Source organism: Bubalus kerabau, chromosome 10 (assembly GCF_029407905.1).
Source record: "Bubalus kerabau isolate K-KA32 ecotype Philippines breed swamp buffalo chromosome 10, PCC_UOA_SB_1v2, whole genome shotgun sequence".
NCBI classification, from domain to species: domain Eukaryota; kingdom Metazoa; phylum Chordata; class Mammalia; order Artiodactyla; family Bovidae; genus Bubalus; species Bubalus kerabau.
Genome location: NC_073633.1, coordinates 36,670,005 through 36,683,995, shown reverse-complemented (window position 1 = coordinate 36,683,995; position 13,991 = coordinate 36,670,005). Strand labels below are relative to the sequence as shown.

At 37.6% G+C, this 13,991-nt stretch overlaps 1 long non-coding RNA gene across 33 annotated transcripts in view; it reads left to right on the top strand.

Annotated features, from left to right (window-relative positions):
* Nucleotides 1–21: 21 nt before the first annotated feature.
* LOC129621181 (uncharacterized) overlaps nucleotides 22–13,991 on the top strand; it is a 160,236-nt gene continuing 146,266 nt past the window's right edge. For 15 of the 33 annotated variants that reach the window (XR_008699060.1, XR_008699056.1, XR_008699063.1 and 12 more), the window contains exons 1-4: nucleotides 26–169; nucleotides 388–459; nucleotides 1,066–1,141; nucleotides 2,679–2,765. This is a non-coding gene — a long non-coding RNA (uncharacterized LOC129621181). Of the gene's footprint in view, nucleotides 170–387; nucleotides 460–1,065; nucleotides 1,142–2,678; nucleotides 2,766–4,128; nucleotides 4,684–4,927; nucleotides 5,223–6,575; nucleotides 6,594–6,741; nucleotides 6,760–10,897; nucleotides 10,917–11,178; nucleotides 11,197–13,800; nucleotides 13,820–13,931; nucleotides 13,947–13,991 lie in introns of those variants that run through there. The other 18 variants (XR_008699049.1, XR_008699045.1, XR_008699042.1 and 15 more) reach the window with 10 other exon arrangements.

Genomic DNA, 13,991 nt, shown 5'->3' with positions numbered 1-13,991 from the left:
ATCGCATACCCTGAAACCCTCTCCCTCACCCTGTCTTTAAAAACCTGAAAGCCATTGGGGAGTTCGAGTCTTTTGAGCCTGAGCTGCACTTACTGCTTGCCTGGCCTTGTACTAAACGCGGCACTTTCCTTCACCGCAACCTTCAGTAGATTGGCTTCACTGTGTGCCAGTGAGTGGGCCCAAGCTTGGTTTGGTTACATTACCTTGTAGAAACCTTGCTGCAATACTTTTATTGGTCTGCTAAGTATTACTATGAAACAGGAATTGTACTAGGTATTTTTGCTTAGAGTCTTCCCTGGTAGCTCAGACAGTCGATTATTTTGTGTAGTTCTTTGGTAGTCAGGGTGTTTCTTAGCATCTCATTGCCTGATGCTCCCCTCTCCCCAGCCCATCCTCCAGTGTCCTGCGCCCCTGTCCTCACCCAGCCCACCCATTTGAGGTCTCCTTCAGTCACCAAAGGTGAGTCACGTGACCAGAGCTTTGCGGGAGTGAGAGACTCTGTCAGGAGGTGTGGGAGAATGCGAGGAGAGGGGTGTTGGGGTGGGAGAGGGTAGAGGGGTCAGAAAATAGGGTAAATGGTGCTGACAGTTCTGAATTTTTCTTATTTGGGGTTTTAATATTGTTTAATGTATTTTTTTAGTGTAATTATTATATATACTTTCTCTTCAAATTTTTCCTTTTTGTTAACAAGGGGAGGATGGGGATGGAGGACATAAATATCTGACCCCAGGAACTTGCAGGACGGGAGTGGGTCAGTGCCTTCTAAGGACATTTTTTACCTTGTTTAAGCTTTTTATAAAGAACAAACAATGTGTCTCTCTATCTCACACAAACAAAAGTGCAACTTAACAGCAACATCTTCAAAGATATATTGGGAGGGTGGAAAATAGTGATATAGGCATAGAGTCTAAAGAAATGGAAGCATTCGAAAGGTTCCAGGTGAGGAGGAAGATAAGCAGGAACAGCTAAAAGTGGACCCCAGGGATGTTCCCAGCTGTAGTCATTTGGGTCATCAGTGGTCTCTGAAACCAAATAAAGGATTTCCTTCTCCTCTGACCCTCTCAGCTACTTGGTGGAAGGGCTGGTGCCAATGAATATCAACCCCAATGGCAAAGGTTGGATCTGCTGGGCTGCCACCAAGGTGAGTGTGGTCTAACTCTTCAGCTAGGGAAGGGAGTGGGTCCATGAGGGAGCAGGGACTGCTGGGCTGGTCATCTCTAGGAGCTCTCTTCATTTTAGAGAAAAGAAAATGGAATTGCTTTCACTTTAAGGCCCCTTAGTTACAGTCAGAATTCTCTGAAGCTCTATATTGTCACCAGAAAATTAAAAAAAGAAAAAAACCATTTTAAGATTAATATCAATAACAGTCCTTCTCGATTACATGCCAGAGGCAGGCATAGCGCTGGTCTTGCCAGGGCTGCTGTTTTACTTAATCCTTACAGCAGACTTTGAGATGGGGCTTACTCATTTTATAGCTGAAGATTCTTGGGTAAAATAAGGTTCTATGACTTCCCTAAGACCACCCAACTACTGAACATTAGAACCAAATTGATACCAGGCCTGCCTGTTCTATTGCCAGGGACAACGTTGTTTAGTTATAGCTGCTAGCTGTTCACTGTCCGTAGGTTACGGGCAGGGTGTCACTCTGAGCACTTATTTCTAGGTTATTTTCCGGTTGGAAATGAGTTTCCTAAGATATATCCTGCCCCCATTAGGAAAGAAAAAACAACAACAACAATAATTCAAAATAAGAGAGAAGAAGAAATAAAAAGAGTATAAATGAATTTAAAAGAAGGAATCTGGCTGGGAAACTTGGCTGGGATTCCTGTTGGTTGGTTGATAACTCACCTCTGAAGTGACCATATGTTCTGTCCTTACTAACTGGCAATAATGAGAAGAGCATGCTGCTCCCATGCCTCTTGGCTGGGGTGCTTCTCATTGCAGTCCTCTTCAGTCTAGAGGCATCACTTAACAGCTGTAATCATGCTATTAAAAGCAGTATATATAGTTAAAAAAACAAAATCCTAGATGTATGTGTCTACTGTCATTGCTGGCTCATCCAGCTCAATGTTGTGTTGAGAGGATTCATATTGGCTGGGGAAGAAAGTTGCCTTCTGCCACTGCGGTTTCTGCAGCCCATCGTTATATACATGCCTACCATCCCAGGTGGCTCAGACGGTAATGAATCTGTCTGCAATGCGGGAGACCTGGGTTTGATCCCTGGGTTGGGAAGATCCCCTAGTGGAGGGCATGGCAACCCACTCCAGTATTCTCTGTCCATGGGTTCTCTGGAGAACCCATGGACAGAGGAGCCTGGCAGGCACAGTCCATGGGGTCACAAAGAGTGGGACATGACTGAGATTTTTTCACACATACATACATACGATTGAATGTAGACAAAAGGACTGGTGAGCAGCTGTGAGCAAGAATCTGAGTTACTTGGGATTTCAAACTCAGGCGATCCCTGTGATCTTAGCCCATCCTTAGTGTGTGCAGTGTGAGGAATCCTTATGTCTGTAGGGGATTCGACTCAAGAGTTACTTCAGTGCATTCCCACTGATTGGTTATTTCTGATATCACTTTGAATTCTGCTCTTCAGTTTTAGTGTATTATCCTTTATCTTTCTTTCCTCTTTGCTAGCAGTAGTTAACCTAACATGTCCTGACTTAACCCACCAGGCAAAGTGAGAGCTGAGAAATGAGGATTTGCTTGTAGAACAGACCACTTTCAATCAGTTTGAAATCATCCAAGAATAAAGAACTGAGGTAAGAGTATTTTCACAACTTTACCACATTCAGATGTTTACCATGGCTTACCTAGAACAAATTTCTTTATGTACCAAATGTCTCTGTAAAGAGAAGTTCCAGTGAGTAGAATGAGGTATTAGACCTTAATGATGCAATTTTTCCTTGTCTTGTGTTATTTTCCATTTGTTTCACATGTCTTTTCTCATCAGTAAGTTTGGAGGTAAGCAGAAGGTGGGGGCTGTTTATTTACTATCCACCATCCATGGGACTTTGAGATGGCTTAATAAACTTTTCTGAATTGAGGTATAATTGAAATATTGTACATTAGTTTTAGGTGTACATTATATTAGGTGCATATATGTGTATTGATTCAGCATTTGCATATATTGTGAAATAATACCATAATAAATCTAGTTAACATCCATGATAAATCTAGTTAACATCCAACACCACGCATAGTTAGAAAATTTTTTTCTGGAGGTGAGAATTTTTAAGATCTAGTCTCATAGCAACTTTGAAATACACAATACAAGTTTTATTGAGTATAGTCACCATGCTGTATTGGCACCCCCTGACTTATTACATCTCCCTGAGAAAGATCAGTCTCCATTATCAATGAGCTCTATTGTTGTGGGAGTGGTGGTGATGATTGTGAACTTGTGTTTTAGATTCCACCCAAAAGTGAGATCATACAATATTTGTCTTTCTCTGTCTGACATTTCATTTAGCATAATCCCCTCAAGTTTTATCCATGTAGTTGTAAATGGCAAGATTTCTTGCTTTTTTATGGCTGAATAATAAATGTGCGTGTCCCCCATTTTCTTTATCCATTCCTGCATGGATAGACACATGTGGCTTCCATATCTTGTCTATTGTAAATAATGCTGCAGTGAATATAGGGATGCATATCTTCTTGAGCTAGTATTTTCACTTTCTCTGGATCAATATCCAGAAGTTGATCATACAGTAGTTCTATTTTTATTTTCCGAGGAATTTCCGTACTGTTTTCCATAGTGGCTGCATCAGCATTTTCTCTGGATCAATATCCAGAAGTTGACCATACAGTAGTTCTATTTTTATTTTCCGAGGAATTTCCGTACTGTTTTCCATAGTGGCTGCATCAGCATTTTCTCTGGATCAATATCCAGAAGTTGACCATACAGTAGTTCTATTTTTATTTTCCGAGGAATTTCCATACTGTTTTCCATAGTGGCTGCATCGGTTTACATTTCTACCAGTGCTTGAGGGCTCCCTTCCTGGCACACCCTTGCCAACATGTGTTATTACTTGACTTTTTGATAGTAACCATTCTAGGTTGTAAGGTGATGGCTCACCATGGTTTTGATTTGCATTTCCCTGGTGATGTTGAGCATCTTTTCAGGTGCTTTTTGGCCATCTGTGTATCTTCTTGGGAAGAATGCCAATTTAGATCCTGCGCCCATTTTTTAACTGGATTGTTTCTGCTATTGAGTTGTATGCATTTTTATATATTTTGGATATTAAATGCTCATCAGATATAAGATTTGCAAATATTCTCTCCCATTCCATATTTACCTTTTCATTTTGTTGATGGTTTTGTTTTCTGTGAAGAACTTTTTAGTTTGAAGTTGTCCCACTTATCTGTTTTTGCTTTTGTTGTCTTTTGATGTCAAACCTAAAATATCCTTGCAGAGACCAATGTCAAGGAGCTTACCACCTTTGTTTTCTTCTAGGAATTTTATGATTTCAGGTTTTACACTCAAGTCTTTAATCCACTCTTTGTATATATTTGGTGTGAGGTAGTAGTGAAGTTTCATTTCTTGTATGTAGTTCTCCAATATTCCCAACACTTTAATTGGAGATACTGTCCTTTCTGCATTGATTCCTTTGTTATAAACTGATTATGTGTGTGTGGGTTTATTTCTGAATATATTCTTAATAAAAAGTTAAATTTTTATTTAACATTTAAGTTAAGCTTTTAAATTTCAAACTCCTTAAGTACGGATAGTTCTTAAAACAGCTTGTAAGTATGGTTCTTAGGAAGTGCTATGCCTGCTTTACAAATAAGTAGGCACAGCAAATGTCTGGGCTTCTGAAACTTTTATCTGCAGATCATATTTAATATCAATTTTTATTACATAATCAACAGTAGGAAGTTCTAAAACCAGTAACCAAATTGTGCTTTTTGTTCTTTTGACAAGGTACAGAAAGCGCTGCAAGCTGAATAAAAAATTGGTGGAGGGTGGTACTCAGTAATCAAGCAGAATGGTATCTGAATCCTGGAGTGTATATGCCTTTGCTCCCCCTACAGAGTCCGCCATACTACCTGGTGAGGTCTGGCTATCTGATTTCCTCTTTTAGTCCTGATCTTCTCACTGTGCACTCTTGCTCTACTATGGCCTAAATGCTTTTGTCTCCTTCAAAGTCATAAGTTGAAATCCTGATGTCCAATGGGATGGTATTAAAATGTGGGACCTTTGAGAGGTTCTTAAGTCATGAGATTGGATCCCTCCTGAAGTGGGATTATTGTTTTTATAAGAGAGACCCCATGTCACTCCCATCCCTATTTTTATCACATGAGGTCACAGAGAAGTTGAGAAGTTGGTAGTATGCAACCTGGAAAAGGGCCTTCACCAGAATATGACTATGCTGGAAATCCGATGTAGACTTCCAGCCTCCAGAACTGTGGGAAATAAATTTCTGTTGTTCATAAACCACCCAGACTGTAGCATTTGGGTGTAGCAGCCTGAACAGAATACAAAAGGCTCACACTTCTAGCCATTCCCAGTTTAGATAGCTGCCAATCTTGACACTCAGTTACTGGGCTCTTGGGCACAGGCTTTCCAAGTTTTAACCTGTATCTGTTCTCAGCTGGAACAAATGCATTCCTCTCCTATCAGTACAAGGTAAGACACTTAAGTAGGCAACAAAGTAAATCTTGAATAAAACAATAGTAACTGGTCATTTCATTCTTTTATAATACATTTAAAATTCTAAAAGTTTGGAAATTGTAAAAGTCTGAAGGAGTCAACTTTTTGGAATCAGTACCATTTAACATCAGTGTTACCTAAAATGCAACTTCTTTGAGCACAGAGACTATGGATATTCTGCAAGGTATGTATAGAAACATAAATTAACTGGAACTTGTAAGTGTTTTTTAATGCTTATGATAATGAATATATGATCAAGAGCTGAGTAGTAAATTTCAAAACTAGTAACTAGAGACTAAAAATTTTTTTTTTTTTTTTTTTTTTTAATTTAATTTTATTTTTAAACTTTACATAACTGTATTAGATTTGCCAAATATCAAAATGAATCCGCCACAGGTATACATGTGTTCCCCATCCTGAACCCTCCTCCCTCCTCCCTCCCCATTCCATCCCTCTGGGTCGTCCCAGTGCACCAGCCCCAAGCATCCAGCATCGTGCATCGAACCTGGACTGGCATCTCATTTCATACATGATATTTTACATGTTTCAATGCCATTCTCGATTTGCATTTACAACTTAAAAATATGTATCAAAGGAAAAAGAATGAAATCTTTAAGTCTCTGAGGTCTTCACTTATAGCATTTATATGGCATTTTAGTTATACATTTCCTTAACTGTGTCCTCTATTAAAAAAGTTAATGAGAGTTTGGGTTTGTGTCATATTTGTATCTGTATTGCTAAAACATAGTGTAGCATCTGGAACACCAAAAGCAAGATTAAAAATAAAGCCAGAAAAATGAAAGTATGTGTGGATTAAAGAATAGGTGAATCAATAAACATATTATTAAGAAATAGGAAAGCTCAGAATGGAAATGAGTACCTGACTAATAGCGATCTCCTTTTGTGTTCATTCGCTCAGTCATGTCCAATCTTTTGTGACCCTATGGACTGCAATGTGCCAGGCTTCCCTGTCCCTCACCATCACCTGGAACTTGCTCAAAACTAATGTGCATTGAGTCGGTGATGCCATCCAACCATCTTATCCTCTGTCATTCCCTTCTCTTCCTGCTATCGATCTTTCCCAGCATCAGGATCTTTTCCAATGAGTTGGTTCTTTGCGTCCGGGTTGGCCAAAATATTGGAGTTTCAGCTTCATCATCCATCCTTCCAATGAATATTCAGGACTGAGTCCCTTTAGGACTGACTGATTTGATCTCCTTGAATTCCAAGGGACTCTCAAGAGTCTTCTCCAACACCACAGTTTGGAAGCATCAATTCTTGGGTGCTCAGCCTTCTTTATGGTCCTTCTTTAACTCTCACATCCATACATGATTACTGGAAAAACCATAGCTTTGACTGTATGGGTGTTTGTTGGCAAAGTAATATCTCTGCTTTTTAATACACTGTCTAGGTTTGTCATAGCTTTTCTTCCAAGGAGCAAGCATCTTTTTTCATGGCTGCAGTCACCATCCACAGTGATTTTGGAGCCTAAGAAAATAGTCTGTCACTGTTTCCACTTTTTCCTCTTCTATTTGCCATAAAGTGATGGGACCAGATGCCATGATCTTAGATTTTTGAATGTTGAGTTTTAAACCAGATTTTTCACTCCCCTCTATTACTTTTATCAAGAGGCTCTTTAGTTCCTCTTCACTTTCTGCCATAAGGGTGGTATTATCTGCATATCTGAGGTTGATATTTCTCCTGGCAATCTTGATTCCAACTTGTGCTTCATCCATTCCAGTATTTCACATGATGTACTTACTCTGCATATAAGTTAAATAAGCAGGGTGACAGTATACAACCTTGACGTATTCCTTTCCCAATTTGGAACCAGTCCGTTCTTCCATGTCTGGTTCTAACTGTTGCTTCTTGACCTGCATACTGGTTTCTCAGGAGACAGGTAAGGTGGTCTGGTATTCCCATCTCTTTTAAGAATTTTCCACAGTTTGTTGTGATCCACACAGTCAAAAGCTTTAAAGTAGTCAATGAAGCAGATGCTTTTCTGGAATTATCTTGCTTTTTTATGATCCAGCGGATGCTGGCAATTTGACCTCTGGCTCCTCTGCCTTTTCTAAATCCAGCTTGTACATTTGGAAGTTCCCAGTCATGTACTTAAGCCTAACTTGGGTTTTGAGCATAACCTTGCTAGCATGAGAAATGAATGCAGTTGTGTGGTAGTTTGAACATTCTTTGTTATTGCTCCCTAATTGATCTCAAATTTGTCCTGTACATCTGTAAGCTGTTTGTCCATAACATGCCATAATGACCTACACCAATTCTAACTTGCTTCCTCATTGGTTAGCATAAAACTTATTGGCCTCAACAAAGATAATTATTTAGATATCAGATCTAGGTTTCAGGAGAATATTTTTTAATACAGGTAGAATTGATTTACAATATTATGTAAATTTGAAGTGTATAACATAGTGATTCCCAATGTTTAAAGGTTATACTCCATTTATAGTTATAAAATATTGGGTATGTTCCTTGTACCTTATAATATTTCCATGCAGTTTATTTATTTTATATTCAGTTCAGTTTAGTCACTCATTCATGTCCGACTCTTTGCGACCCCATGGACTGCAGCATGCCAGGTTTCCCTGTCCATCGCCAACTCCCAGAGTTTACTCAAACTCATGTCCATTAAGTCAGTGATGCCATCCAACCATCTCATCCTCTGTCATCCCCTTCTCCTGCCTTCAATCTTTCCCAGCATCAGGGTCTTCTCAAATGAATCAGTTCTTTGCATCAGGTGGCCAAAGTATTGGAGTTTCAGATTCAACATAAGTTCTTCCAATGAGTATTCAGGGCTGATTTCCTTTAAGGTGGACTGGTTGGATCTCCTTTCAGTCCAAGGGACTCTCAAGAGTCTTCTCCAACACCACAGTTCAAAAGCATCAATTCTTCGGCATTCAGCTTTCTTTATAGTCCAACTCTTACATCCTAAATGACTACTGGAAATACCATAGCCTTGACTAGACAGACCATTGTTGGCAAAGTAACGTCTCTGCTCTTTATTATGCTGTCTAGGTTGGTCATAACTTTTCTTCCAAGAAGCAAGCATCTTTTAATTTCCTGGCTGCAGTTACCATCTGCAGTGAGTTTATACTTTAATCTCTTGTCCCTATCTTGCTTATCTCTTGTTCTCTATATCTGTGAGTCTGTTTCTTTTTGTTAAGTTTGCTAGTTTAATTTTTTTAGCTCCACATGTGATATCATGCAGTATTTGTTTTTCTCTGTCTGACTCATTTCATTAAGCATAATACCTTCTGAGTCAATTAATGTCTTTGTAACTATCAATTTTATTCTTTTTTATGTCTGAGTAGTATTTCAATTATTCTTATTTCAATTCCAATTATTAAGGAATCAGATCTAGGTCTTAGAAAAATTTTAAAAAGCTATGCAATCAATAATATCCTTTTCTAAAAGTGCTTTTAGTATGTATACCAGAACTCATAATGTTGAAAAAGTGTTGCAACAGAACTAAATATACATTATGAGTTTAGTTACTATATACTATAAATTAAATCTGTAAGATATAACCAAAAGAAATTATGTAATGTTCTCTTGCTGTGTGCTGTGCTTAATCGCTCAGTCATGTCCAACTCTTTGCAACCCCATGAATTGTAGCCCGCCAGGCTCCTCTGTTCCTGGGAATTTTCCAGGAAAGAATACTAGACTGGGTTGCCATGCCCTCCTCCAAGGAATCTTCCAAAACCATGAATCGAATCCAGGTCTCCTGCATAGCAGGCGGATTCTTTACCATCTGAGCTATCAGGGATGTCCAGGAATACTGTCACGGGTGGCCTTATCCCTTTTCCAGGGGATCTTCCTGACCCAGGAATTGATAGAATTGAGTATATACAAAAACTTCATGCACATATATAGGAAAGTAAAAGAAAAAGCAATACACTAAGCTACTAACAGTGGTTGCTCTGAGATGGTGGAATTATGGATGATTTCTGTGCTTTCAACACTAAGCACATATTCTTCATAATCAGTTTAAAACTTAATTTTAAGAAAAACTTTGAAAATGCAATGTCACATAAAGTTCTAATTAGCCTGGTGTCTGCTGACCACAGGAAAACTGGCTTCCAAAATAAAGCAATGATGAAAGTGAGAGATTTTAGTCTGCACAAATGAGAGACTTCTAGTGGAAGTGAGTTCATGCCTTAATGAGAAGGCAAGAGGCCCATTCAATATGCACCAGAGTTTCTGGCTGGATTCCCTCCCTTGACTTATGGTCATGCTGGCACATCTATTTGCTCTGTATAACATGGACCAATTCAAGTAAGTTATTTGAATTTGGTCTCACATTTCAAGCTTGTGAGATGCCATACAGAGAATAAAAATCACATTTCTTGTTTCTCTTGAAAATCGAATACATTGCAATACTTAATCCATATTTGTGCATGGCAATAACTTAGAGCTCTTAAGCAACATTAGTTGCTCACTCTTTCTTCATTTTGGTTTCCCCTCTTCATCTAGCTCACTTCACCCTTTTATCTAGCCTGCCTGGGGCCTGGGGAGGTGTCTGACGATATGACTTTATTGTACTTCTTTTTCCTTTTCAAATGAAGAAACTGAACTTTGGGGAAAAATATAGATTTATTTTGCCTTTCTTTTCTTTATATGGTTTCTTTTCTGAGTTTTGTGTGAAGAGTGGGAATGAGAAGAGAAGGATGTTGATCTTTAAGATTTAATCAAAATATGTATAGTTGTTTCCTTAATATTGAGTGTGTACAAAACCTTGAAATTCCACATTATAGACTTTATAAGTGGCTGAAATTTTAACAGAGATAATTTTTTTTTTAGAGATAATTTTTTGAAACTAATTCCAAATTTGCCTTTTTTGGAAATTAATGTTTTAAAGCAAAAGTGACAAATTTGAGGGATGATTTCTGAAATGACTGATTGTATTTAGAGGTCCTTTTGGGCCAAGATGGGTTAAATATAACTATTAAAGACATACATTTAAATTATGCCAGATTAGAAAATTGAGGCATCCTTCCCAATGGAAAAGATGAATTACCAGGGAGTAATCTGAACTTTACCTGGGCACACTCAAAAATAACTCTCTCTCCCGGATAGTGGGAGTGAAAGTGGAGAGGGAGAAGACTGAGCAAAATTAATGGCCTCCGGAGCTCCCAGATGTGTATGACTCAATTTTCTTTAATATTTGGAGAAGGACAAATACAGGTGAGATGAAAATAGCCAACATATGTGTCTCTTCTCTCTGAGGGTGTTCATCTCTCATGACCCTCCAAAGATGCTGGCATTGCACATGTGCAGCTGGAGCCCCTGCCTGAATTGCCGTGAGAATCTAACTCAAACCTTATGATGGGTGTCTGATCAAAAGCAAGGTAGCTACATTCTAACTGGCCTCCATCCTCAAACATAGTGATGGAGAAAAGTAAAATCTTTTCTTATTTTTAACATCATGATATGTTCAAAGGGTTTTTTTCTTTCCATTTTCCAATTATGGTTAACTCGCATTTTATTTTTTTTTCTTATCTCCTTAGTCTATGTCATGATCATTAGGTCTCCTCCCATGTATAAATCTGACACATCAGACCGCAATTTGCACTGTCAGCTCCTATGAGTGAAATCTATTGCACTTGCCGAGCTGTCCCGCTTTTGCCTTTGTAGCAACTTTTAGACCACAATAACCATCATCAGTTTAAAGCAGGCAGATCCATTACATTTCCTCTGTTCCTACAGCCCCACATTAAGCTAATATTATCTATTTCCCAAGTGAAAAGAGTCCTTCCAGTCCTATCAATTATTAATTCCTTGCTTGCAGCTAATGTTTTCTTTGAATTATTTAAATGCATCTTCATTTATCAATAAACATAAAATGTTAAACAAAGAATACTGATGAAGGGCATTATTTAAGCTATAACATTTTATGAGATTATTTCAAGCGCCTTTTCTGATTTATTAACACAATATGTTTTATAATTATTTTTCCATTTCTTAAAAAAATTATTCTGGGTATTATCCAGAGATTTGGAAATTTTGTGAGTGCTCTCTTCAACTTCTATTGTGATTTTGACAAGTTTCTTTTAAAATATTCTCAGTGTATGTATGTCTGTGTGCCTCGCTCGCTCGCTCGCTCGCTCTCTCTCTCTCTCTCTCTATATATATATATATACACACACACACATACCACATACAAATGTGGATATGTAAAAGTACAGGAGTATTTTTGTTTACTAATATGCAAGTTCATTATCCCTGATATTGTTCTTAAAGTAGTAGAGACACCATTATGTCTAAATTTTCTGTTGTGAATTCCTATAGCATTATATTTAGCAAAGCATATTTACAGCTTTTACCATACACACATGTATTAGGCAAGTAGGCAAGTAGACAAAGAACAATGGCTTTTTAAAGATAAAACCTTAGGTATGAGACAAATGGACAACAAAATTGCCTATTTTATTGGCTATTATTTTTCTTTTAAAATCTTGGCAGTAACACACAAATGTGCACACAAATCAATCCTATTTCCCAATGTTCATTTTCTTTTCCAAAATTTGTAAACCAAAATAAAATGCAGGCTATTGAGAAATCCAGCTTTAACATGAATACACTTCATCCTGCCATCTTCTGAGATAGAGTAAAACTGAGTATTCTGAAGTAAATATTCCAAGTACAACAAACTAAAAAAATATTTTCTATTTTTCAATGTGTATACTTGAAAAAGAAAAAAAAAGCAATTAATGTAACTAGAGTATAATCCAATCCATACCACTCTTTGGCCCTTTTCACTGGCATTTATTTTAAAACAATGATAATCTTCAGACTTTATGAAGGTGGTATCAGTGGATCCAGTCTTTCTCCAATTTTGAGAGCTCTGAATTTTCTGCTGATCCAAATTATCCAAAAAAGAAAATATCTCCATAAGCTTGTAATAATGCTCTGTGATAAAACACAGATGTATTTTAATGATCATTATAAAATTAAATATTCAACAATATGCTTCAAAATATCCAAGATCAATTCATAATCCTCAAGAATTCAAATAATTCATCATATATTATCCCAGCAATTCATTTTGAAAGCAGAAAAAGATCTTGGAAGTCATATAATCCAAGCCTTGCTCTATAAAAATGAAGAAACAGAGATCTAGAAATGTTATGGTCTTGCCCATAGTCGTAAACCTAGTTACACTCAACTGCTGAAGTTCAGAGATACATGTTAAGTTTTAAAGAAAAACTGTGCATTTCAAGTGGCGTTTATGGTCTATCAAATTTGGTTTAGGTTGAGATTCATACATTTTTTAAAAAGTTGATGGCAAGAGTTACCTCTCAATAGATAAGGTTGTAATTTTGTGAACAAATACTTGCCTAGGAAAGGGTATGAAAGTTCAGGTATTGTTACCAAATCATGGACTTCATTGTGATCATTCACAAGTTTTAAAATTGTATGTAGCATAAAGTTCTATAAATTATTAACTGACATAAACTCAGAACGAGCCCTAGGCAGAATGTGAACTCAGGAATGTACAGTAGTTCTTTTATGCCCTAGTCTCTTCTTTTTAAATAGTGACAGGTCTCTAAGGCAATCGCCGATGATTGTTTACACTTGATACCTTGCATTTAAGGTATTTTAAAAACTAGATATCATTTACTATCCTAGACACTTTAAATAGGATGTTATAATTACTTATAACAACAATCATTTCAGCCAGACATTATGTCTGCTTTACAGATGGGAGAACCCATACTCAAAGAAGTGAAAGTGATTTAGCTGGTAGGAAAACCTTAAAGCTCATTTTTTTTCCCACTAAAAACCTCGCATTTTATCACATGAGAACTATGGAGAGCTATTGGAAAGGTTTTTGAAATTTTTTTAAACAGCTTTATTAAGGTTATTAGTGACTTGTAAAGAAGTGAAGTGAAAGTCACTCAGTCGTGTCCAATTCTTTGTGACCCTGTGGACTACACAGTCCATGGAATTCCCCAGGCCGGAATGCTGGAGTGGGTAGCCTATCCCTTCTCCAGGGGATCTTCCTGACCCAGGAATTGAACTGGAGTCTCCTGCACTGCAGGCAGATTCTTTACCAGCTGAGCTACCAGGGAAGCCCTTGTAAAGAAGTTTCACAAATTTAAAGTGTAAAATTTGGTACATTTTGACAGATGCATGTTCATGACATGAGTATCCTTGTCAAAGAGAAGTTAAAATAGTCACCACTGTCTAGATAATCTGTGGATCAGTTTGGGGAGATTTGACATCTTGGTGAGATTGCATTTTCCTATCCATAAGCAAGGTAAATTTCTCTAATTAATTAGATCACCTTTACTTTCTTCAGTGACATTTTGTAATTTTC